Source organism: Aquarana catesbeiana, linkage group LG02 (genome assembly GCF_042186555.1).
Source record: "Aquarana catesbeiana isolate 2022-GZ linkage group LG02, ASM4218655v1, whole genome shotgun sequence".
Classification (NCBI taxonomy): Eukaryota; Metazoa; Chordata; class Amphibia; order Anura; family Ranidae; genus Aquarana; species Aquarana catesbeiana.
This window is the reverse complement of record NC_133325.1, coordinates 603,229,482-603,253,948: the sequence shown is the minus strand read 5'-3', so window position 1 is coordinate 603,253,948 and position 24,467 is coordinate 603,229,482. Positions and strand designations below refer to the sequence as shown.

At 43.0% G+C, this 24,467-nt stretch overlaps 1 protein-coding gene across 3 annotated transcripts in view; it reads left to right on the top strand.

Annotated features, from left to right (window-relative positions):
- Positions 1-24,467, top strand: part of LOC141128805 (cyclic AMP receptor-like protein A) — a 1,026,785-nt gene that overhangs the window by 249,509 nt on the left and 752,809 nt on the right. The window lies entirely within an intron of this gene.

The window sequence follows — 24,467 nt, the reverse complement described above, 5'->3', positions numbered from 1 at the left end:
CCCCTATATAACCCCTCCCAAACAGGAAGAGCCTTAGTTCTGTAACAAGCGAATAACCTCAAGAAAGGGGTGGGAGGGGGTGGGGGGCTGGATCTCTGTCCCATGATGTACTCCAGGAAATGGATTTTTACAGGTAAAATCCAGTTTTCTTTATCATACATCAGAGGACACTGAACAGGCTATAAATCATGACTACCTGGGATGTCCAACAGCAATGAACATGAGGTGAAGGAAACACAGTAGCCACTGTCAGGTTCAAGGAAACAACTCTGCAGCCTATAATACACTGCGACCAAAACCAGTATCCTTGTAAGCACTTACATGCTCCTGGTAAAACCTTGTAAGGGCATGTAGCGAAGACCAGGTTACAACCTTGCAGACCAGAGTCACTGACACCTGATGACAGGTAGCACAAGAGACCCCGACACTCCAAGTAGAATGAGTCTTCACTTGGAAAGCCTAACCCTTTAAGACATAGGCTTGGGTAATAAGCTGAAGAATCCACTGCAAAGTTACTGACCTAGAAGCTGCCTGACCCTTCCTAGGAAGGATGAATAATGTTTTGGACTGCCTGACAGCTGCAGACATCTTCAAATAAACCTTGACAGACCGAACCATGTCCAATGTGTGCAGAGCTTTCTTTCCCTGTGAATTAGGGTAAAACAATGTCCTGATTCAAATGAAAGCTTGAAACCACCTTTGGCAGGAAAGCAGATGAGGACACAGCACCATCTTCTCCTGATGGAGAGCTAAAAATTTCTCTTTACAGGAAAGAGCCATCAATTCAGACACTCTCCTTGCAGAAGTGATTGCAAAAAAAAAATGCTTCTAGGTCAATAGGACTAACATAATCTCACAAATTGGTTCAAAAGGTGGTTTCTGCAGGACAGACAAGACCAGATTCAAGTCCCATGGACACATCAGACACAAGCAGAGCCATATGGGTTACCCCCGAACAAAAGTATCTACTAATGAATGAAAGACCGATATCTGGGTATCTAAAGGTACTTAAGGCCAAATTAATTTCCACCCCCAGTTGGAGGAAAGCCAAAATGTAATCAATCATGTATTTTTGAGGATCCAACTTCCAGGCTTCACACCAGGACACAGGAGACCTCCAAGTCCTATGATATTTTTTTTTGGAGGAAGGTTTCCAAGCCTTTAGAAATGTAGGTATGATTGCACCAGAAACTCCTTGATCTTTTAGCACCTGGGTTTCACTACCCAGGCTGTCAAACTCAGCGATTGTAAAACAGGATGCAATATTGGCTCCTGAAACAGGTCTAGCTGGATCAGAAGTGTCCAAGGGCCATCCACTGCCAAGTTCACGAGGTTGGGTATACCATGTCAAGCTGGTGCGACTAAAACTACCACCATGTTCTCCTCTCAGATCCTGCAGAACAGCCATAGAAGAAGATGAACTAGAGGGAAGGCATAGATTATAGGGAACTGATCCCACAGTGTTAATAGGGCGGCCAATCCTATTGCCTGCAGATCCCTTTCCTAGAAACAAACATCTGATGTGCCCCAACATTGACTAATTGCACTGAATACCTCCAGATGTAGAGACCATTCCCCTGGAACCAATCATTGGCGACTGAGAAAGTCCGCCTGACAGTTCTCTACCCCTGAGATATGTAGTGCAGACGGGGCCGAACTCGACCCGATTCCTGATGCCACCCTAATGATTGATATATGCCACTGCCATGGCATTGACCCTTTGAACTCTGATTGCAAGCCCTCGCAGTTGACCCATCAAGTAAACCAGTGCAAGTTGAACTGCCCGAAGCTTCAGAATGTGGATGGGCAAAATCCTTTCCTGAGGAGACCACGTCTCCTGCACTGAAAAATGGCTCCTCAGACTGACAGACCAGCATCAGTAGTCACTACTTTCCTAACCACTGGCAGAAATGACTACTTCTCCAGATTTTGTGGAAACATCTGCCATTTTAATGCCCAAAGCATTCTGGGAACTAGGGACATTCGGCAGTCCAAGGATGGCATCCTCCTGTTCCATGCCGATATTTCTCTGCAATGGCCTGGAATGAACCTGTGTGCATATGGAACGGGCTCAAATGTGGCAACCATTATCCCTAGACACCAGAGCCAAACAAAAAATCTGTTGGATAGTGCCCTTTAATGCATCTACCACATTGTACAAGGCCTGAGGCAATTCATTGAATCCCTCACTAATGTCCACCTCCACATGCCAATAGCTTCCATCACGGGTTGCATAGCAGAGGCTGCCAAGGCAAAAGAAGCTTTCAACAGGAATTCCTGTCTCTTGTCAGTCGGGTCCTTGAAGACCTGGACATTATCCACCAGGCAAGTAAATTTCTCACTGAGGCAGGAAAAGGCTGCATCCTCTGCTGGCATACTCCACTTATTTTTAAGAACTTCTCCTCCATTGGTTAGAGAAGAGAAAATCTTTTTGGTGGCACAAACACCCTATCAGGGTGGAACAAAAAGGGGACATTGAGGCCAATTATGGGCCCCAGGGATTTTAACGGTGCTGAGATAAATGAGGTAATGAGCGTATAATAAAATGTTATGTTTTATTTGTCAATATTAAAAAACAGACATGAACCAAAGATAATACAAAAAGCAGAAAGGTAATTCATTGATACAGAAAATAATACCACTTTCTCAACATGTTTCGCTTTCCTAAGCTTCTTCAGGAGATATATTTGTGATATTAGCTATAAAAATAGAAAAATATATATAAGCAATAGATATAAACAATGACTAATTAAAGTCTGCCTGTAAATTCTACAATCATGATAATTTATTCGATATGGTAAATAGAAAATACAAAAATAAAATTAATAAATCTGTATATATAAATAAGCAAATATCATACATCAGAGTGTGTACTAACAGTATGGACTAACACACTGTGCGTATCAAAGTCATTAGGGAAAAAAAAAAAAAAATATATATATATATACATATTTCTATTCATTCACCACCGCATCATAATTAATTGATAGAGTCTTACCTATTAACAAAGGCAGGACTCAAAAAATGAGTCTGTGCAGTGGCCGATAATGTTCCCTCAGTCCCCAAATCACCATAAATGCATGCAGAGAGAAATAAAATCCCTAGAGGTAAATGAAATTCTCTAAAAAGAGAAAGATCAATTACACAAATATCATGGTAGGTGGTATCTGTTTTGATAGAGTCAGACATATGAAAATCAAAAAGAATCCAATAAAATAAAATAAAAATATACCTCTGGTAGAATCAATAAAGGTAACAAAAGGTTACATCTCACGGATGGTAAGAAGCTAAATTGCTGAGTGTGTAAGAGGGCGGTTCTGGGATTGCAGTCACAAGGCAGGCGGCATACAGGGCTGGAACGTCCAAAAACGGCTAATGGATGAAACAGACCTGAAAATATGGCTGCAAACTCTCAAAGAACCTGAAAGTGTAGGTAAATAGAAAAACCTATAGTTTCAATCCAATGGGGTAGATCATTACTGAAAACTGGAAAAAAAAAAAAAAAAAGAAAAAAAACTTACTGATAAAGGTTTGTGTAGCAGCGTTGCTAATCAGGAGGGTCCATCTGCCCAGTGCATTGCCAGAGGGAATGACAGAAGGTGGCGGGAGCACGTCCCGCTTTTAAAACTCTCCAGCGTGACGACGTCTGACGTCACGCTGCGGACTGAAAATGACATCTGCGCATGCGCACGCTTACGATGTCTAAAAAGGAAGTGAAACGTCAACGGCGTCAGGCACACAGCGCTGACCCGCGGCCATCTTAAAGTATCCTATGTCCTTACTCTGGCTCTACGGAGGTCCATTAGGCTCAAAAATGAGGTTTGGATTATAGGAATTGATGACATAGGCGAAAATAGGCGAACGCCCAATGTATCGTGGCTGTCCTATGGTTGACGCTATGCTGAACCCTGAATTTGACATCAGGGAAACCAAAAATGGGAAGAAAAATATTAAAGCATAAATAATGCCATATATAGACAAAGCGCAACGCTAGGTGTCAGTTGAAGGGCAACAAAGCAACCAAAACATTGATTAAAAATTGAATTGCTAAGTGCCCCGGGTGTCTGTACATGCAAAAGATAAGGAGGGAAGGGGACAGAAGGAAAAATAAAGGCTCATACCACACATAAAATCAAGATATAAAAAAATATAATAATTACATATGATATATATATATATATATATATATATATATATATATATATATATATATATATATATATATAAAAAATAAAAAAAAACCTATAAAAAGGGTTTGTAACTCAAGGCGTCATTGAGGCCTGGATGTTTCAAGGCATTAAGGGTGACAATCCACTTGGTCTCACGTTGTAACAGGATCTTATCATAATCCCCCCTCTTTCATTCGGGGGGACATGTTCCAGAGCATAAAAATGCATCTTGTTATCATCAAATTGGTGATGTAAACCCATATGTCGGCTTATGGGGGTTTCCATCTTTTTCTTGTAAACTAAAGAGACATGGTCTCTGATCCGATGAAAAAAGGGACGTTTGGTTTTGCCCACATAGAATGCATTGCATTCGCATAACATAATATAAACCACACCAATGGATTGGCATGTGGCTTGAAAGTTAGGATTATATAGCTGACCATTCGGGAGAATGATGTTGCGAGATGCATAGATATATCTGCAAAAATCACATTTATGGCAGGGTTTAGTACCCTTGTTTTTGGTATGGGTTGTGGATAATGGGGCATAGTGACTATGAACTATATGGTCTCTGATTGAACGGGATCGCCTATATGTAATCTCAGGGTGATTTTTTAAATGTTTGGACACCTTTGGATCCCCCATCAACAAATACCAATGCTTTTGAAGCAATTCACGCATTTGCCGATGTTGTCCGGAAAACGTGGTGATCATTCTTAAACCTGAAGCTGGTTTTTGTTTAATGTGCCCATGAATTAATTGACTGCGGTTGCTTTTTTTGGCACGAAGGTAAGCTCTTTTTAAGCATTTGTTGCTATAACCGCGTGCTTTAAGACGTTCTCTCAGTGCCCTGGCCTCGGATTCGAAATGGATATTCTCACTGCAGTTTCTCCTTAATCTTAAATACTGCCCGTAAGGGACATTATTGATAAGTGGTTGTGGATGGGAGCTGGTAGCATGCAGGAGTGAATTTCCTGCTGATGCTTTACGAAAAAGGGTGGTTCCTATGGTTCTATCCGGATTGATAAAGAGGGTGACATCCAGGAAAGTTAAGATGGACTGGCTAGCTTCCATGGTGAAGGTTAGGTTATAGGGATTAGTTTTCAGACTTTCAAAAAAGCGGGACAAATCTTCTCTACTTCCGGTCCAAATTAGGAATACATCATCAATATACCGTTTCCATATCGGTATATTTTCCACCAGATCTTGCAAGTCTTCCCTAAAAAATAAATTCTGCTCCCACTCCCCCAGGTACAGGTCCTGTACCTGGGGGAGTGGGAGCAGAATTTATTTTTTAGGGAAGACTTGCAAGATCTGGTGGAAAATATACCGATATGGAAACGGTATATTGATGATGTATTCCTAATTTGGACCGGAAGTAGAGAAGATTTGTCCCGCTTTTTTGAAAGTCTGAAAACTAATCCCTATAACCTAACCTTCACCATGGAAGCTAGCCAGTCCATCTTAACTTTCCTGGATGTCACCCTCTTTATCAATCCGGATAGAACCATAGGAACCACCCTTTTTCGTAAAGCATCAGCAGGAAATTCACTCCTGCATGCTACCAGCTCCCATCCACAACCACTTATCAATAATGTCCCTTACGGGCAGTATTTAAGATTAAGGAGAAACTGCAGTGAGAATATCCATTTCGAATTCGAGGCCAGGGCACTGAGAGAACGTCTTAAAGCACGCGGTTATAGCAACAAATGCTTAAAAAGAGCTTACCTTCGTGCCAAAAAAAGCAACCGCAGTCAATTAATTCATGGGCACATTAAACAAAAACCAGCTTCAGGTTTAAGAATGATCACCACGTTTTCCGGACGACATCGGCAAATGCGTGAATTGCTTCAAAAGCATTGGTATTTGTTGATGGGGGATCCAAAGGTGTCCAAACATTTAAAAAATCACCCTGAGATTACATATAGGCGATCCCGTTCAATCAGAGACCATATAGTTCATAGTCACTATGCCCCATTATCCACAACCCATACCAAAAACAAGGGTACTAAACCCTGCCATAAATGTGATTTTTGCAGATATATCTATGCATCTCGCAACATCATTCTCCCGAATGGTTAGCTATATAATCCTAACTTTCAAGCCACATGCCAATCCATTGGTGTGGTTTATATTATGTTATGCGAATGCAATGCATTCTATGTGGGCAAAACCAAACGTCCCTTTTTTTATCGGATCAGAGACCATGTCTCTTTAGTTTACAAGAAAAAGATGGAAACCCCCATAAGCCGACATATGGGTTTACATCACCAATTTGATGATAACAAGATGCATTTTTATGCTCTGGAACATGTCCCCCCGAATGAAAGAGGGGGGGATTATGATAAGATCCTGTTACAACGTGAGACCAAGTGGATTGTCACCCTTAATGCCTTGAAACATCCAGGCCTCAATGACGCCTTGAGTTACAAACCCTTTTTATAGGTTTTTTTTATATATATATATATATATATATATATATATATATATATATATATATATATATATATATATATATATATATATATATATATATATATATATATATATATATATATCATATGTAATTAATTATTATATTTTTTTTATATCTTGATTTTATGTGTGGTATGAGCCTTTATTTTTCCTTCTGTCCCCTTCCCTCCTTATCTTTTGCATGTACGGACACCCGGGGCACTTAGCAATTCAATTTTTAATCAATGCTTTGGTTGCTTTGTTGCCCTTCAACTGACACCTAACGTTGCGCTTTGTCTATATATGGCATTATTTATGCTTTAATATTTTTCTTCCCATTTTTGGTTTCCCTGATGTCAAATTCAGGGTTCAGCATAGCGTCAACCATAGGACAGCCACGATACATTGGGCGTTCGCCTATTCGCCTATGTCATCAATTCCTATAATCCAAACCTCATTTTTGAGCCTAATGGACCTCCGTAGAGCCAGAGTAAGGACATAGGATACTTTAAGATGGCCGCGGGTCAGCGCTGTGTGCCTGACGCCGTTGACGTTTCACTTCCTTTTTAGACATCGTAAGCGTGCGCATGCGCAGATGTCATTTTCAGTCCGCAGCGTGACGATGAGTCAGACGTCGTCACGCTGGAGAGTTTTAAAAGTGGGACGTGCTCCCGCCACCTTCTGTCATTCCCTCTGGCAATGCGCTGGGCAGATGGACCCTCCTGATTAGCAACGCTGCTACACAAACCTTTATCAGTAAGTTTTTTTTCTTTTTTTTTTTTTTTTCCAGTTTTCAGTAATGATCTACCCCATTGGATTGAAACTATAGGTTTTTCTATTTACCTACACTTTCAGGTTCTTTGAGAGTTTGCAGCCATATTTTCAGGTCTGTTTCATCCATTAGCCGTTTTTGGACGTTCCAGCCCTGTATGCTGCCTGCCTTGTGACTGCAATCCCAGAACCGCCCTCTTACACACTCAGCAATTTAGCTTCTTACCATCCGTGAGATGTAACCTTTTGTTACCTTTATTGATTCTACCAGAGGTATATTTTTATTTTATTTTATTGGATTCTTTTTGATTTTCATATGTCTGACTCTATCAAAACAGATACCACCTACCATGATATTTGTGTAATTGATCTTTCTCTTTTTAGAGAATTTCATTTACCTCTAGGTATTTTATTTCTCTCTGCATGCATTTATGGTGATTTGGGGACTGAGGGAACATTATCGGCCACTGCACAGACTCATTTTTTGAGTCCTGCCTTTGTTAATAGGTAAGACTCTATCAATTAATTATGATGCGGTGGTGAATGAATAGAAATATGTGTATATATATATATATATATATATATATATATATATATATATATATATTTTTTTTTTTCCCTAATGACTTTGATACGCACAGTGTGTTAGTCCATACTGTTAGTACACACTCTGATGTATGATATTTGCTTATTTATATATACAGATTTATTAATTTTATTTTTGTATTTTCTGTTTACCATATCGAATAAATTATCATGATTGTAGAATTTACAGGCAGACTTTAATTAGTCATTGTTTATATCTATTGCTTATATATATTTTTCTATTTTTATAGCTAATATCACAAATATATCTCCTGAAGAAGCTTAGGAAAGCGAAACATGTTGAGAAAGTGGTATTATTTTCTGTATCAATGAATTACCTTTCTGCTTTTTGTATTATCTTTGGTTCATGTCTGTTTTTTAATATTGACAAATAAAACATAACATTTTATTATACGCTCATTACCTCATTTATCTCAGCACCGTTAAAATCCCTGGGGCCCATAATTGGCCTCAATGTCCCCTTTTTGTTCTATTATATTTTCTGGGATGTGGTGCTCCTGATTTTTCCTCCCTTCCGAACATTTTTTATTCACCCTATCAGGGTGATCCCGTTCTGCATACATTTCCTGTAAAAGTGGGTGCAAGGGAGAAGCTTGTGAACTCTGAAGTGGGTGCAGAGACCCCAAGGAAGAGTATTTAGCTACTGATGTTTCAGCTAGAGACAGCCTAAAGTCAGAGCAAACCACCACAGAGGGAGAGAGGGTTTGCATCAACAACCTCTGAGCTTGAGACACAGAGTCCCTGAGCTGGGCTCAGGGTCCTCAGAGCAAATTGATCTTCCTTTAAGTTCTACACTGACCAACTCCTCCTCAATGTTCACCTACTCCTCCTCCACTGCTGGAGGGGGGTCTGGTGAAATGGTCCACTCTTGTTTATTTACTGCCCTGTGTCATGGAATTGATCTTACCAGCAATTTTGCCTTCCAAGTCTGCAAACACCGCAGCCAGGTCATCCTTGGTGACATAAGCTAAGGTCCATGTCCCCGCAGTGGCCACAAATGCCAGACAGACTTAGCATCTCTGATGCACCTGTCACCTCTGCGCTATTGGGCAATGCAAACACAGCAAGACCATGACTTGACCATGACTCCGGACCTGATGGCAGCACACCTACTTCCTTTCCAGCTCTGCTTTCCCCCTCCCCATTTTCTGAAAGATACCCTTCCCAAGTGCACTGGTAAACCACATGCTGTTCCAGCAGGCTACCTTCCCAGCTAAGAGAATGACCAAACATGGTGCCCCTCTTTGTCAGCCAGGGAGAGATTGAGAAGTCTGCTCTGTGCCCTACACCAAATGCCAGAAGCCGCTACAACTTCCAGAAGCTTCTGGAAAAGCAAACACCAGCTCCTTACATACACAGTATGACCACTGGCTCCGCCTCGCGACACCTCTGGTGTGCCGGCCCGCCATAGTATTTGGCCGAAAAGAAAACAAGAGCATGGCACAGAGAGGCACACTCAGAGGAACAAGCAATCCATCTCTCCCAACCTATCTGCACTATAGAAACACTTTCATAATGCTAGTGCACAGGGAATACCTTACCACTGCTCCTCGAGGCCAAGAGTGAGAAGGACATCATCAAAGCTATAATCAGTGCTGTTTAAAGTGGCCCCCACAAACACTCACCATTTGATGCTGCAGGATCCTCCTAGAATATATAATGATCCCATCTTCGCTAATCACGATGGGCTATGTCCCCTTGGACACCGATGGACTCTATTCTCATTCCACTGGGGTCCACTGCCCTGGACCTGTACAGCACCCTACCAGAAGCACCTTGGCCAGTACAAAGTGTGCAGGGTTCCGTTTCTGTCTGTCTCCATCGTAGAGGGGCCGGGTACCATCCATCTCTGTGTACACATACAGGAATAGATCCGGCCAACCACTTTCCTGTTCCATGCTGATATTTCTCTGTAACGACCTGGAATGAAACATGTGCATATGGAGAGTTGTACTTCAACGACCATCACCTTCAAGACAGTGAAAAAAACTGACCTACATCCTGTATAGGAGGGGTGAGCGTTTGTTTCTGTATCAGGTACCAAAATGCTGGAGGCCAATGAAGAGAGGGCTTCCCTTGCAGCTAAGTTCCAGACTCCCCTGGAGGTGAGACTGGAAGAGTCAGGCCCAAAGTAGCACAGGTTACCTGCAGAGTTGCTTGCAGAAAAAGGCTCAGGATTCAGAACACCGCTGATGTGCTGCAGGCAGATGGCACCTGTGAGATGTAGCAGGTAACTAGGGTCACTGAGACAGAGGGTAGTCGGTTCAAGCCAAGGTAAGGTGCCAGGTGGTTAGCAGAGGAGACGAGGTCAGGTGGAAGCTGAGGTCAAGACAGGTAGCAGGCACAGGAGATCTTTTAAACAAGCTGAGGTCCAGGTCAGGAGGCGGCCAGGAGACAGGTCTGTATCAAGCTGAGTCAGTAATCAAGAATCACAGGAAACACAGGAACATTGTTAACAGCTGAAGATCAAACAGCACTTCAGCCAAGGACTGGCTTCCTTATAAAGACCCATGTGACATTCTGGCGGAGATGCTGGGTCCTAGAGTCCTCCTGCTATTGGTGCCCTGACATTTTGCCAGTTTCCATTCACCTGTAGGTGGTGCATAATCCAGGTAATCATGGTTTACAGCCTGCTCTGTGTCCCACGATGACCAATAAAGAAACTCAGGCGAAAGCGTCTTCTTCGAGGCTGGTACAGACTTTTCCTGGTTCTAAGGCATGATGGAGTCCTGTTCAGCTTATGCCTGACCACCTTTTATATGTCAGGTTATCAAGCTTTTGTTGACAACTGTTACCAACTTGTTCACCTTAACAGACTGCTCAAACTGTAGTTTTCAATTAGTGGGGTATTTTCAAATTCTCCATCGAGATAGCACTTTAGTATTATACATGCCATAGGTTATATATGTCAGGTTCTCAATCTGTTTATGAAAATTACACAACAATAGACTGAACAACAGTCAACTAAAATACAACAATCTAGAGTCCTATAAAAAGCTGCGCTAAAATTATTAAAAGTTCATATAAATGACATCAAGGGGATTTCTCCAAGTCCTTATTTCAAAGTGAAAACACCACCACCGTGCACTTCTAAGCAGTAGTGACAATCCACCCTAGTAGTAGAGCCTGCTTACCAGATGGCAAGCATAAAAGGGCAAGTGGCTTTAGCCTAGCCAAGGCCTTTTAGCTTGCTGACGCTCCCGATGTTCCTATGGGGGGTAAATCTCCAGGCTCCCTTAGGTTGTCCACATGTTGGTTTGGTTTTCCGTGTTGAATGGTGACATGTGGACAACCTAAGGGAGCCTGGAGATTTACCCCCCATAGGAACATCGGGAGCGTCAGCAAGCTAAAAGGCCTTGGCTAGGCTAAAGCCACTTGCCCTTTTATGCTTGCCATCTGGTAAGCAGGCTCTACTACTAGGGTGGATTGTCACTACTGCTTAGAAGTGCACGGTGGTGGTGTTTTCACTTTGAAATAAGGACTTGGAGAAATCCCCTTGATGTCATTTATATGAACTTTTAATAATTTTAGCGCAGCTTTTTACAGGACTCTAGATTTTGGTGTGATCGCACTATATGCTGCTTATATGTTTTTGTGTTAGCGCGGTTCTTCCCATTTACATAAAATACAACAATGGTATCTAAGTTCCCATTGTTTGAGCACAGCCTGTGTAATTTTTACCAAGGCATTAGTTTGTGAAGCATCCACTCAAACACAACCTGATTTTTTGGTTCTGTGACAAAGTACTAAACAGATTGTTCCACACCTGCACTAAAATTTAAGATATAAAAGCATAATATTTATCAAACGCAACACATTCCGCCCTTGATTTTTTTCCTCAGACTCCACACACAAAATCCCTTCATTACTAACAACTCATACTAAACATTCATTTGCCTTGAACGCAACCCCCTCCCATATTTCTGCAACTGAGGAGGTGTTTCAGTTTTTTACACAAAGTTCATTAGAAAGTTCTTTAGAAACAAGTCCAGGCTTGCAATACATCAAAGGCCTTGCTCTCCACAGCTCTTGCAGGTCTTCCATCATTCTGTCCATCATGTAACCACTTTTCTCTGATTTTCCTATGGATCAAATCGGAGACAGCCTGTGGAGTGGAAAACAAAGCGGATTATCTATTCCTTCTAATAATACATACGCAGTAGATCCCAGCCCTTCAGCTACAATCTCTCCTCCAACTGGCTTTTTGCCTGGATCTCTGACCAACACTTTGCCACCTGCCTGTATCCACTTCTGACCCTTCCAAAGAACATCAATATGGAGGAGAGGATATATACCAATATTTCCCAGAAGATCACTGCTGTTTATTTTGGAAGGTTTCATGTTATAGAGCCTCACTTTCCACTCTTGCTAAGAAAGTATCCACTAACCAGTCAGAGTCCCAGCCACTGTCCTTAAGCTCATCTGCCAATGCACATATAACTTCAATCATTCCTGACAGTTTTCCTCTCATTCTTAGATAGGCTTCAGATTCAGATACGTCACTCTTGGTTTCTATGTCATGGGAAGTAGTAACTTGGTACCTGTTAGGCCTTGTTCTTTCAGGAACCTTATGTAAATTCTGAACTTTCCTCTCCAGCTGTTGAATCTGCACCTCAGCCCCAACCGTCCTCTCATATGGTGTGCTTTTGGCTATTGGCCTAGAATTTAACAACATGACTGCCTGTGTGAGGAACTGATCCCACCCCCTATGCGTGGGTGTAAGTCTGCGTATCTGGTCCTTCAATAGCCCATTGTATCTTTCAATCAAACCAGCTGCCTGTGGATGGTATGGGATGTGGCACAACCAATGCACTCCAGAGTCTTTGGCCCATTGCTGTACTGTTGATCCAGTGAAGTGTGATCTGTTATCACTGTGGACTTGTTTGGGACAATCATAAGCAATGACAAGTTTCTGAAGCAGTTGAAGAATTGCAGCTTGATCTGCTCGTTTGCAAGAAAGAACAAGCAAAAGTCCTGAATAGGTGTCCACTGTAGTGCAACAATACTTCGGTCCATTGTTTCCCCAGGGCAGGGGACCCATGAAGTCAATCTGCCAAATCTCTGCTGGCCTCTCTCCCCTCTTAATACTTTTGCAATTGCAATTGTCACACTTCTCCACACACTGTACAGTTTTCCATGGATATAGGCAATCCTCTCTGCTGTGCTCATTCATATGTTGCTTTCTGCCCCAAATGTCCAGATTGCTTGTGGCCCAGTTGGCCAAGTTCATCAAGACAGGATCAATTGGCACAACTGCATTCACCCTGGCAATTTTGTCTGCCACTCTGTTATAGTTCTCAAAATCTAGGACCAGGGGCATATGTGCGTCAACATGCCCCACTTTTACAGTGCAGGAGTGAGCTTCCTTCCAGATGTAGTCCCAGACTTCTTGCCTCCCCACACCATTTTTCCATGAGCTATCCATTTATTGGACTTCCACGTGGTTCCAAGTTGTCAGTCGTTTAAAGACCGCCCAGCTGTCAGTGTAGATAGTGACATGGGAAGAAGGATCCTCCTGAAGAGTCATCGATACAGCTTTCAACTCTGCATACTGACTGGACCCTCTAATTCCAGTTTCCTGCAGGACTGTGTCTATACTAGGGTTGTAGGCTGCTGCTGTCCATTGGCGTCCAGACGAGGTGACTATGGTTGAACCATCAGTGAACCATGCTGAATCTTTCATGTCTTCTGGCTGAGTGTTGGTAAAATTTAGAAGCCCTGCCAACTGTTTTGAAATGTCTCTGACATCCCCAGTTGCAATACCCCCTCTTTCTTGAATGTACCGCTTCCATTTCATCAGTGTGTGGTTCTGGGCTACAGCTGCTCTAGTGGTAAGTCCATTATCTCTCACCCATCCTGCTATTGGCAGTGCAGTATGGATGGTGACTGTGTCCATTCCTGTAATGGTCTCCACATGTTGAAGTGCTGTGTAGGCCCAAAACAGGTACTTCTCAGGGCTGTGTATCTCTTCTGTGCCCCTGTCCGTTTCTTGGACCAAAATCCATTAGGTATTGCTCTGTCTTTTCTTTTCATTTGGCTGCCACAGACTCCAAGATACGGTAATATCCTGCTCCACTACATCCAGCCGAAATGGTACTTCTTTAACAGCCAGGAATGTGGTCTGCTGCTCTGAACCCCCATGAGAATTGAGTCTTTTTTTTGGTGACATTGTATATAGGCCACAGGATCAGTCCAAGATGTGGGATGAACGATCTCCAGAATCCCACAACTCCAATGAACTTCTGTGCCTCCTTTTTTTGTAGTAGGGGCGACAGTGCCTGGATAGTTTGCACAACTGTCTCTGAAATTTCCTCTGTGGCCCAGTCCACATCATTCCGAGGAATTTCACCTCTGGGGCAGGTCCATGGACTTTGTTTCTGTTGATAGCCCACCCTCTGTTCTCCATGTGTTGTATCAGCAGATGTAGTGCTCCAGTTACATCTCCCTTGGCCCAGAGAGCATGATGTCATTGATGTAGTGAAACACATCGACTTTCAAATTCAGGGTACTTAAATCTCGGGCAATCAGTCCATGACAAATCATTGGAGAATGAAGATAGCCTTGCAGAGGGACAGTGAAAGTGTGCTGGCAGCCGTTCCACACAAAGGAATACTGTTCCTGACTCTCTGGGTCTATTAAAATCCTAAAGAAAGCATTAACTATGTCTATCACAGCATGATATTCTTTTTCCTCTTTAGCAAATTTCTCAACAATTGAGATCATATCCAGTACAGCTGACTTCAATAGAGGTACCACTTTGTTTAGACCTCTGTAATCCACAGTCATTCTATATGTCCCATCAGGTTTCTTTACTGGGAACACCAGAGACGAGAAAGGACTTACAGAAGGTCTAAGGATCCGTACTCTCAACAGTTCTTGAATCGTCTCCCCAGTTTCTTTGTGGCCTCCAGAAAGTCTGTACTGCTTGAGACAGACTGGCTTCTCTAGTGGAGGAATAAAGACAGGGTTCCATTTCGCATGACCTCTGACCACAGCTTTCACCACAATAACCAGATACGTTTTATCAGGATACCCAAATGTGAATGTACCCTGTTCAGTCTGAACTGACTGACCTTGAAGTACATCCATCCAAAGAATATTTTAACTCTGATACCAAAACATTTGTCCAAAATCCTGGTCACTTGCCAATAGCCAATTTCACCCACGTCCGAACTACTGGTATGGTTTGTTACAATCCCAATCCCCTTTTCTGATTCTCTCTAACTCCTCCCCAGGATAAAGGGATTTGGGTTTGGGTTCATGTGCAGTTTTGAGAATTGGTTTGGGCCTAACAGGAGGGGTCTGTTCTGTTTTCTCTAGATCTAGGCTGATGTTATCTTCACTAGGCGTAGTGTTTCTAACCCTGACAATTTTCCCCACTAAATGTTTCCACCACTATAGCATTTCTGCAGTAGAAATCCCATCTATCTCCTCTTTAGGTACTCCTGCCTTTAAATGTCCACCCACATTTCTTTCCTAGAGATAACTAGCCTAGTTTTCTCTTCATCTCCTGTCTTCTCTCCCACATTCCCTTTTTTCTCTGTTCTTTTCTGCTTGTTTTCTTCTTGTCTGGCTTTGACCTTATCTACTGCCTTGACCGTTTTGTTTTAGTTACCTCTAGCTCCCCCAACTGGCTTAAAAGGCTAGTGGCTTCATGAATCTTGCTGTTTAATCTCTGGCCTCCCAGGACGGACAATAACAGAGCCCTGAGATTAAGTGGCGCAGACTTCATCAGCTTAGAGCGCAGAGCAGATGTAAAGGGCTCCATATCTGGACCCATCCATATTGGAAATGTATTTAATACGGTTATACAACCCATCTCACGTAACCAGGAAATACCCTCTCCTATTGTTCTCTACGAGTAGATATTTTTCAGATCACTAGGATTAGCTTATACTCGGACTGTTCCGTCTCTCACAAGGTCTAACAGTGAAAAATTCACACTAAACTCTCTGGCTTTTCGCATGACCTGACACAATTGTGGATCATGGGTTAACACTACCATAGCCACTGATTCCTTGCCTGACAAAACAACACTGTCCGCTCCTTCATCCCACAAACGTAGGAGCCAACTCAATAGGGGTTCCCTGGACTTTTTCTTTCCCACTAGCAGATCATCATCTGAAATATCAAACTCTATCGCCTCATCCTCCCTTTCATTTGAGGAGAGCACATCCTCACAATCCCAGTTTTGGGTGTGACAATGGCACATACCCTGACTTTACTAACAGGTTTACAGCCCTTCCTTTTCCTGAACAACTTCAGCTCCGGAAGATTTTACCCTCTTAATGACCCGAGTATTTTTTGGATTCGCCACTGCGGCGCTTTAACTGACAATTGTGTGGTCGTGCGACGTTGTTCCCAAACAAAATTGACGTCCTTTTTTTCCCACAAATAGAGCTTTCTTTTGGTGGTAATTGATCACCTCTGCGTTTTTTATTTTTTGCGCTATAAGAAGAAAAAGACAATTTTGAAAAAAAGCAATATTTTTAACTTTTTGCTATAATAAATATCCCCAAAAAATATGTATAAATAAACAAATTTCTTCCTCAGTTTAGGCCGATATGTATTCTTCTACATATCTTTGGTAAAAAAAAATTTGCAATAAGTGTATATTGATTTGTTTGCGCAAAAGTTATAGCATCTACAAAATGGCGGTGATCTGCGATTTTTATCAGGACTGCGACATTGCGGCAGACAGATCGGACACTTTTGACTATTTTGGGACCATTGACATTTATACAGCGATCAGAGCTAAAAATAGCCACTGATTACTGTGTAAATGTCACTGGCAGGAAAGGGGTTAAACACTAGAGGGCAATCAAGGGGTTAACTGTGTTCCCTCAACGTGTTCTATCTGTGAGGGGATGGGCTACCTAGGACATGCCAGAGATCACTGCTAACGATGACAGGGAGCAGTAGATCCCTATCATGTCACTAAGCGGAACAGGGAAATACCTTGTTTACATAGGCATTTCCCCGTTCTGCCTCTCCTCATCACGATCGCAGGTCACCGGCTCCTGAGGCACACGGCTGGCGCGTGCCCACTAGCACGGGATTATGAAGACGTACGGGTACGCCCTTTTGCGCACCCGTGCCATTCTGCCAACGTGCATTGGCATGCAGCGGTCGGGAGGTGGTTAAAGTGGATGTAAACCCTCACATTAACCCAGTGAATTGAACAGCCTCAGATGATACACAGAGATGAAACAGATCTCCATACACAAGTTTAACAAGTATATCTGCTGTCTTCAGATATTTTTTGCTATATTCTTTAGAAAGTGCACATCATGTTAGAAATTCTCTCTTCCTTTTCAGCACTGGGTGTGGATTCTTGGCATACATTGTATGACAGCTGATTGGAGGAAAGGCACACCCCCCCCCCTCCACATAGGGAAAGGAAGAAAGGAATGTGCACAGCTGTAGATAAGCTCTCTGCTAATGTATTTATAGCACCCATCCCAACACAGATTTCAGGCTGGTTTTACCTCGGTTGTCCGTGAACTTGTCAGAATTTATCATGCTGATAACAGAAGAATGGAGCAGCAGAAAGGCACGGCTTTAGAGAGAGATAAGAAAACACTACAGATATATGTGCTTAGGTCAGATTTCATTAATCAGGTTTACATCCACTTTAAGGCATTTATTGATTTGGTCATGAGGGCTGCACATTGCTCTTGCAAATCAGCAGCTCCACTAGCAGTTGAATGTGCACACTCCGAAGCAACTGCTAGCTGGTATTTTGTCTAATACCTTAATTTTTGTCTCTCCCTTCTCTGTAATTCAGTATAGAGAGCATGAAGAAAGTGCCAACGAACTGTGGACACTGTCCTCTTCTCTGCTTTACTTAAATCCAACCTCTTAAGGCTAAGATCTACAAAATGATCTGAGACTTTATCACCCTGAGTCTTATTCAAGGGAGAAGCATACTTTGCAAATTATTCAGCAAAAATTGTGTCTGGCCCAAATAGGCAAGCTGCACACTCTCTTCTGGCCACCTGAAACCTCTGCAGCCTTGCTTTTCCTAAACAGCTTACACTGCATTTTTACCTACTGTAGCACAAGCTACACAACGCACCACAGCAAAACAGGCCTGCTTCAGTTGAACTTTGTACATAGAGCAGTTCGCACAACCACAATCAACGTGCACTGCTCCTTTTAAACAAACTGAAGTGTGGGGGGAAAAGGAGAGGTTCAGGAGCTCACGGGGGACATTATAGGAAGGCAGAAAAACACGGTAAGAATCGATTTAATGAAAAATAGATTACAGGGCCAATAAGTATTGGATGTGTATTGATTCGTTTTGAAAAATAACAATAACATTTAGTGTCATCTAATAGATTCTCCACTCACAGGCAAGCATATATATAGTACTATACACATACACAATTGCACCTTACCCTGTACATAACTGCATTTTGCCCTGCACCTGAATGTTTTCATTTTTGCCAGAATGCCATTACTATTTCTTGCTCTGTACTTTACATACATTTTATATCATTTTTTTTAACACATAATGTTTTCATTTGGTAGAACAAAAGAGCAAAAATCCCAGTGTTTTTTTTTTTTAATCTGCCTTTAGAAAATTACAGCAGCCTCAGAAATTTACCGCAAAGTAACCAGCTTGTTCTCGTAACACTTAATTGTACTTTTTATGTGACACAGTGGAGCTGTAGATCCCAGTGAAAAGGTCTCCCTTAAAGATTAATTGTTCTTAAAGTGGAGATTGTGGTGGATGCTAGCCACCTGGAAATAATGTGATAGTGTATTTTCTTGTTTTATTGAAACTTGTTATCTCACTAGAGTTACTGCAGTCAGATTTATATTTAAAAAGGGCATTATTGCTTTGTGAGAATTAGTTGGGGATCAATAAAAAATTACAGTATTTCTACAAATATTAGATCTTTGTAACTTTTTATGGATTGGTTCAGGGGACATCCATTTATCCAACATACTGTATGTGTGTAGCAGGATAACTTTAATAATATAGCTGTACACTTCTATTGTGAGTAGCCAACTTTTGCACCAAAGCAGATTAGGGTACCCTCTCTATGTAAGCGGGCAATTAATAAATGACACACTTGGCGATTTATTTACTTTAATGGGCTAATTGCACCTGGAGACTACCATAGAATCGTACTGTATAAAGGCAGTGGTTAACTGCACATCCTATTTATGGGTAATCTTATTACAAACAAAATAAATGTATGCCTAAATTGCTTCCAGGGAAGTTAAACAGAGTCTAGTCAAAGTTACTGTGAACTGGGTCTCTGCCATGGAAGGGGGGGGGGGGGGGGTAATGCTATGGAATGTGTGGCGGTCAAATTATAGCAAATTTTATCAGAAGCTTCTGAGACAGATGTTCTTTTGACAGATTCCCTGTAAAACACTTCTGATTGCTTTCCTCAGGACCAAGGACACCTCTGAAGCAGCATGTAAATCTCTCTTAAAGCATAACTAAAACAACATGTAATATAGTACAGCTTTTCAGTTCTTAGATGCGGTGGCTGTGCTTGTTTTCTTTGTTCACGTGAAGTACATTTTAAGTAAGTGGAGAAAATACCTGTTGATATTTTCCTTAAGACTTCCTGTGAGCTGACCTGTGACTGTTGTCTTCATGCTGTATCCCTTAAGCCTCCATATACAGCAATGGAGATAAACAAAGGCAAACATGCTGAAAGTTCAGCCATGGCTCCCTCCATAGATACAGTGGAGGAGTGAGTGTAGCCACTAGGGATTAGTGTTTGAATCCTAGTCTGAACCCACCTGAGTATTCCCGCCAGGAAGTTGTTCATTTACTTACAGTAGCTAATTATAAGCGGCTGTGCATTTGCTTCCCAGCAGCCACATGTATACATAGGCCTTGTATGATATATGTGCAGCTACTGGGCGAGGAATGTCTCAGTTGCTTATGGTTGGAACAGTACAGATGACAGTTGATTGGTGGGATCACTCAGATGGGTCTGAACATTACTGAGCTCATCCCTAGTAGCCACCCGGGGACAGGAAGTGCATTATTCGCATGTAGCAATATGGACTACAATTGCAACAAACAGTTATTCCCTGCCCTGTCTGTCTATCATTTAATCCCTCTAGTGCCCAGGATTATTAAACTGACATCATATTTGTGAGCCCAATCAAAATGGATTATGGGATTGTAGTTCCCACAGTTGGCTGTTCCCTTGCATGACTATACGCCCGGACTACATATCGCAGGAATCTTTTCTACCATCGGGGAGATTGCTGGGAAGAGCTATAAAAAGAAACCAGGGACCCCCAGGCTCTTTTCTTCCCGGGCCTCGTGATGATGGATCTATCCGTGCAGGGAGAGTGAGGTTGCGGCCTACCACGTGGGTGTACATTATTCCTACCTGACCTGCTGCTCATCGGACATCTGACCAGCACTAACTCAACCGTACAGCAACCCATGCTCTATGTTTCGCAATTGAGGGATCATCACGAGCTGGTCCCCAGCCAGGACATCCATCCGGGGGTTGCTATCTGCAAGGCGTTAAATAGGCCTGGTCATTGGTGAGAGGACAATTGCCCACCTTTTGCAAGTCTTTCCTTGGTTGTTTTACTGGGACACTGTGTACAGACAGCTTTATCTTGGAAACACTTCACTGCATTTCCATTTGAACAATGTACATAGGCATCTTTAGCTACAGTCATCATAAGATATACCACCACTCTTACTAAACTTAATTGGATATAGTTATAATATAACTATAATATATATAATTGGATATTCTGTAATTTCTCTCTTAAAGGGCCCTCATACCATCTTTGTTTAGCGTTATGCCTCATTAGGATAAAAGGTTGAAAAGGCTGGCCTGGGTTCTTATCTAGAAGTATTGTGAGAATTGATGTTTAATTTGCTTATCCTTTCAGGTTATGCTCAAGTGGTATTCCATTGTATATACATACATTTAGTACTCTGTTGCCAACTGTCTTAACTGGCATTTCTTGAGGAATCATTCTGCTGAGTTTGTGCTGTTATTCAAAGCTCAGTTGAACCATTAACTCCTTTTGCGTAACCATATCTTATCTGAAATATCTCAGTAAACATTAATAGAATATAAACGCGTTGAGTGTTGTCTTATTACTTAAAGGTTCTGAAATGATGTCTGAACCCAGATTATCAGGTGGGTTGGAATGTTTACAGGCTCATGGTAATGCAGATGAACAGATAAATCCATGCAGTCCCCAAGGGGGCCGTGCTACATTTGGGGGCTCGTCCAGGATGCCATCTGTAGCTGGCCCTAGCCAACCTAGACAAGAGCCACAACCTGTGTTGAAGGCTGCTTCGGTAGCCGTGGCTGCCTGGGGCAGAAATCAGGCGCTCATATGAAGAGAAGCACTGTTCTAGAGATCTTAGGAAGTGAACACACTGAGAGAGCGATTAGAAAGTGGGTGAGAGATCTGGCCCCAGAACACAGGGCCTACATTGTAGACACAGAAGCCAAATATGACTTGGATCAAGTCAGGGTACTACTGGAGTAGCAAGACGAGGTATCTGTGTGCTTCCAGAGAGAAGAGGTACGTCTAGCCGAAGGAGTGATTGCTAGAGTGATCCCACTTAAAGTGGGAGAAGAGCCTGCTGAGCGGCAGCCTTCGCCAAGGGCTCAGGAGAAAAGCCCAGTACCGATGGGAGCTGACTCCCAAGGGGCCAATGTCCCTCCTCCTTTCTTTTTACACGGATGAGTCGGTTAGTTGATAGTTTGGTGAAGAACGGTCCCGGAAATGCCAACCAGAGCTACCACAGACTCACGTTTTCTCAGGGCAGCTACTGACTCCTGTAGGGGAAGATGAGTTTGGAACTTGGATGAGCTAGGCTCACAGGCCATGGAAGAATGGAGTATTTCAGGGGCTGTGAGACAACGGCTCAGTGAGAGTCTTTGAGGCCCGGCAGCTGATGTGATTAGTAATCTGAGGATGGGGAAGAAAACTTATGTTGCCATGGACTACATAGCCCTGTATGCTGTATTTGGAACAGTTGAAACTACCGCAGACTTGAAGTACAAGTTCAACCACACCCACCAGCAAAAAGGGGAGAGCCTGTATGAGTACATATCTCGAGTAGACAGAATGCTGCATCAAATTATCCTCAAGAGGGGTATTGATCCCTAAGATGCTGATCAATCTCGTCTAGACCGAGTTCTGCAAGGGGCTAGGCCAAATCACTCGATTGTATAAATGTTGCTACTAAAGAGAACCAAAGTAGTGCCTACATACCCAGAATTGATAAGAGAAGTATGAGAAGAGGCTCTATTAGAAGAGAAAAGCAAAAGGTCAAGGGAAGTGGGCTCTATCACTGGAAATAGGGAGAAAGTGGTGGCCCGTGCTGTTCATGTGGAGATGAGTTTCTCAGGAGAAGACAGTGGAACTGAGTCTGAACCGGTGGGGCTGGCTATTCCTGACACTAGTAAGCCAGTAAATCAACTAGGGCCAACTGAACTAATGGCTCAGGTCGCTCAAGCTCAAACTCAGATGTATCATGCCTTGATGCTATTGATGGAGACTCAAGCTAAGGTCCAAGAACAAGGGACTTGCCAAGGGGAGTCAAAATTCTCCCAAGGCCGAGAGAAGAGGTGTTACGCATATGGGGAGGCTGGACTCTTTCGGCCCGAATGTCCCAAGGCTGGCATCAGCTCCCAATTACTCCTGGACATTCTGAAGGTCTTACAGAAGCTACTCTTCCCAAAACTGGCGGGAGACTTCAGGGGACCTCAGTGAAGGAGCTAGTTGAGAGTCCTGAGGGAAGACTGAGCTCCAAGGCCAGGGAAAGATCTAAGAAGAAAAAGGGGTGCAAGTCATCTGCTGTTTCCCCCTCCTCACCAAAGGAAAGACTTAAGAAGAAAAAGAGTCACAAGCCATCTGTTGCCCCTCCCCTTTCCTCAAGGAAGGAAAGTCGGGGGCAGGAAATCAATGCACACCCTACTGAGCGAGTAGTTAGACCAACTCCATCACCTCCAAAGAGACTGATTAGGGCACAAACTATATAGTCACCCGTTGGAAATCTGCCAAAGAACTTAGTGGGGCCCTCCCCTATAGTCTTGATACAAGTAGAGGGAATCTATACCCAAGCCCTGTTGGATACTGGAGCCTAAGTGACGTTGCTATGCCAAGATTTTTATCAAGAGTATTTGAAACATATCCCTTTATGTAAACTTGAGAAATTAGAGATCTGTGGCATAGGGACCCAGAAATGCTGATACAATGGATACATACTGATCAAGATAACCTTTGATACCTCCCTGGCTGGGAAACCAGAGACTTTAGACACGTTGGCTGTAGTCTGCCCCCGACCTCCTGGGGCAGGCCAAAATTCTTTGTTGATAGGCACCAACACCAATCTTGTGAGGAGACTGCTCACTCCATTAGCCTTAGAGGGCGTCCCAGTAAGGAAGATCCACCCACAGCTGCAACAGGCTTTTCAGCGAGTGTTACAGGAGAAGAAGGCCCCCCATGGAAGGAGTAGGAAGACTGTGGCGATTGGACACTCACAAAAGGGTCTTGCAGCTTGGTGAGAGGGCATGCTTGAAAGCCACTGTTAAGCTATCCTGAGACCAGCTGAGCCCTTATGTGGTGGTGGAAGTTGATTCAGCAGAAGAGGGTGTTGAAATAGAATTGGCACTGGAGGTTATACCCACTAGGGCATTATTAAGAAGCGGGGGGCGAATCCCTGTCAGTGTGAGGAACGTCACCGGTCATTACTTGATTAGTCTGAAGCTTTGGATAGTGATTGGGAAAGTGAGTGTTGCCACCCTCGTGATGGGGAATGATCTAGAGGTCACCGTCCATTGCCCAAATCTACCCTCAGGATGGGAGGAGAAGATTAAAGCCCACTTAGCCTGATTGGAGAAGATGTTCTCCAAAAATGACTTTGATGTGGGCTGTGCCAGGAATGCCCAACATCGAATACGGCTAACTGAAGTTAAGCCTTTTTGCAAAAGGGCTAGGTGAATCCCTTTGTGTGATCTGGAAGATCTTAGAGAGCAGCTGGCTGAACTGAAGAAGTCAAGGACGATTAAGGAGTCTAAGAGCCCTTATGCTTCCCCAATTGTGGTAGTGAGAAAGAAGAATGGGTCCCTCCGGATGTGTATTGCTTACCGAACCTTGAACTGGAGGACTATCCCAGATCAATACACAACCCCCCGCATAGAACAGGCCCTACAATGCCTGTCAGAGGCCAGGTGGTTCAGTGTGCTGGATCTGAAGAGTGGATACTACCAAATACCCATGCATCCGGATGACCGAGAAAAGACGACCTTCATCAGCCCTCTAGGGTTTTTTCTAATTTGATAATAACCCTTTAACTTACTGTCAGGGCTGGGCTCAGCCCTTCCTTCTCTGAGCTGGCCACTCAGCTGTCATCTAATTGCCAGCTCCCATCTCTCTCCACAGTTATCCAGCTGTTGATGATCCTGCTCATCAGCCCTGCCTACCTAAGCCATTCAGTCCAGA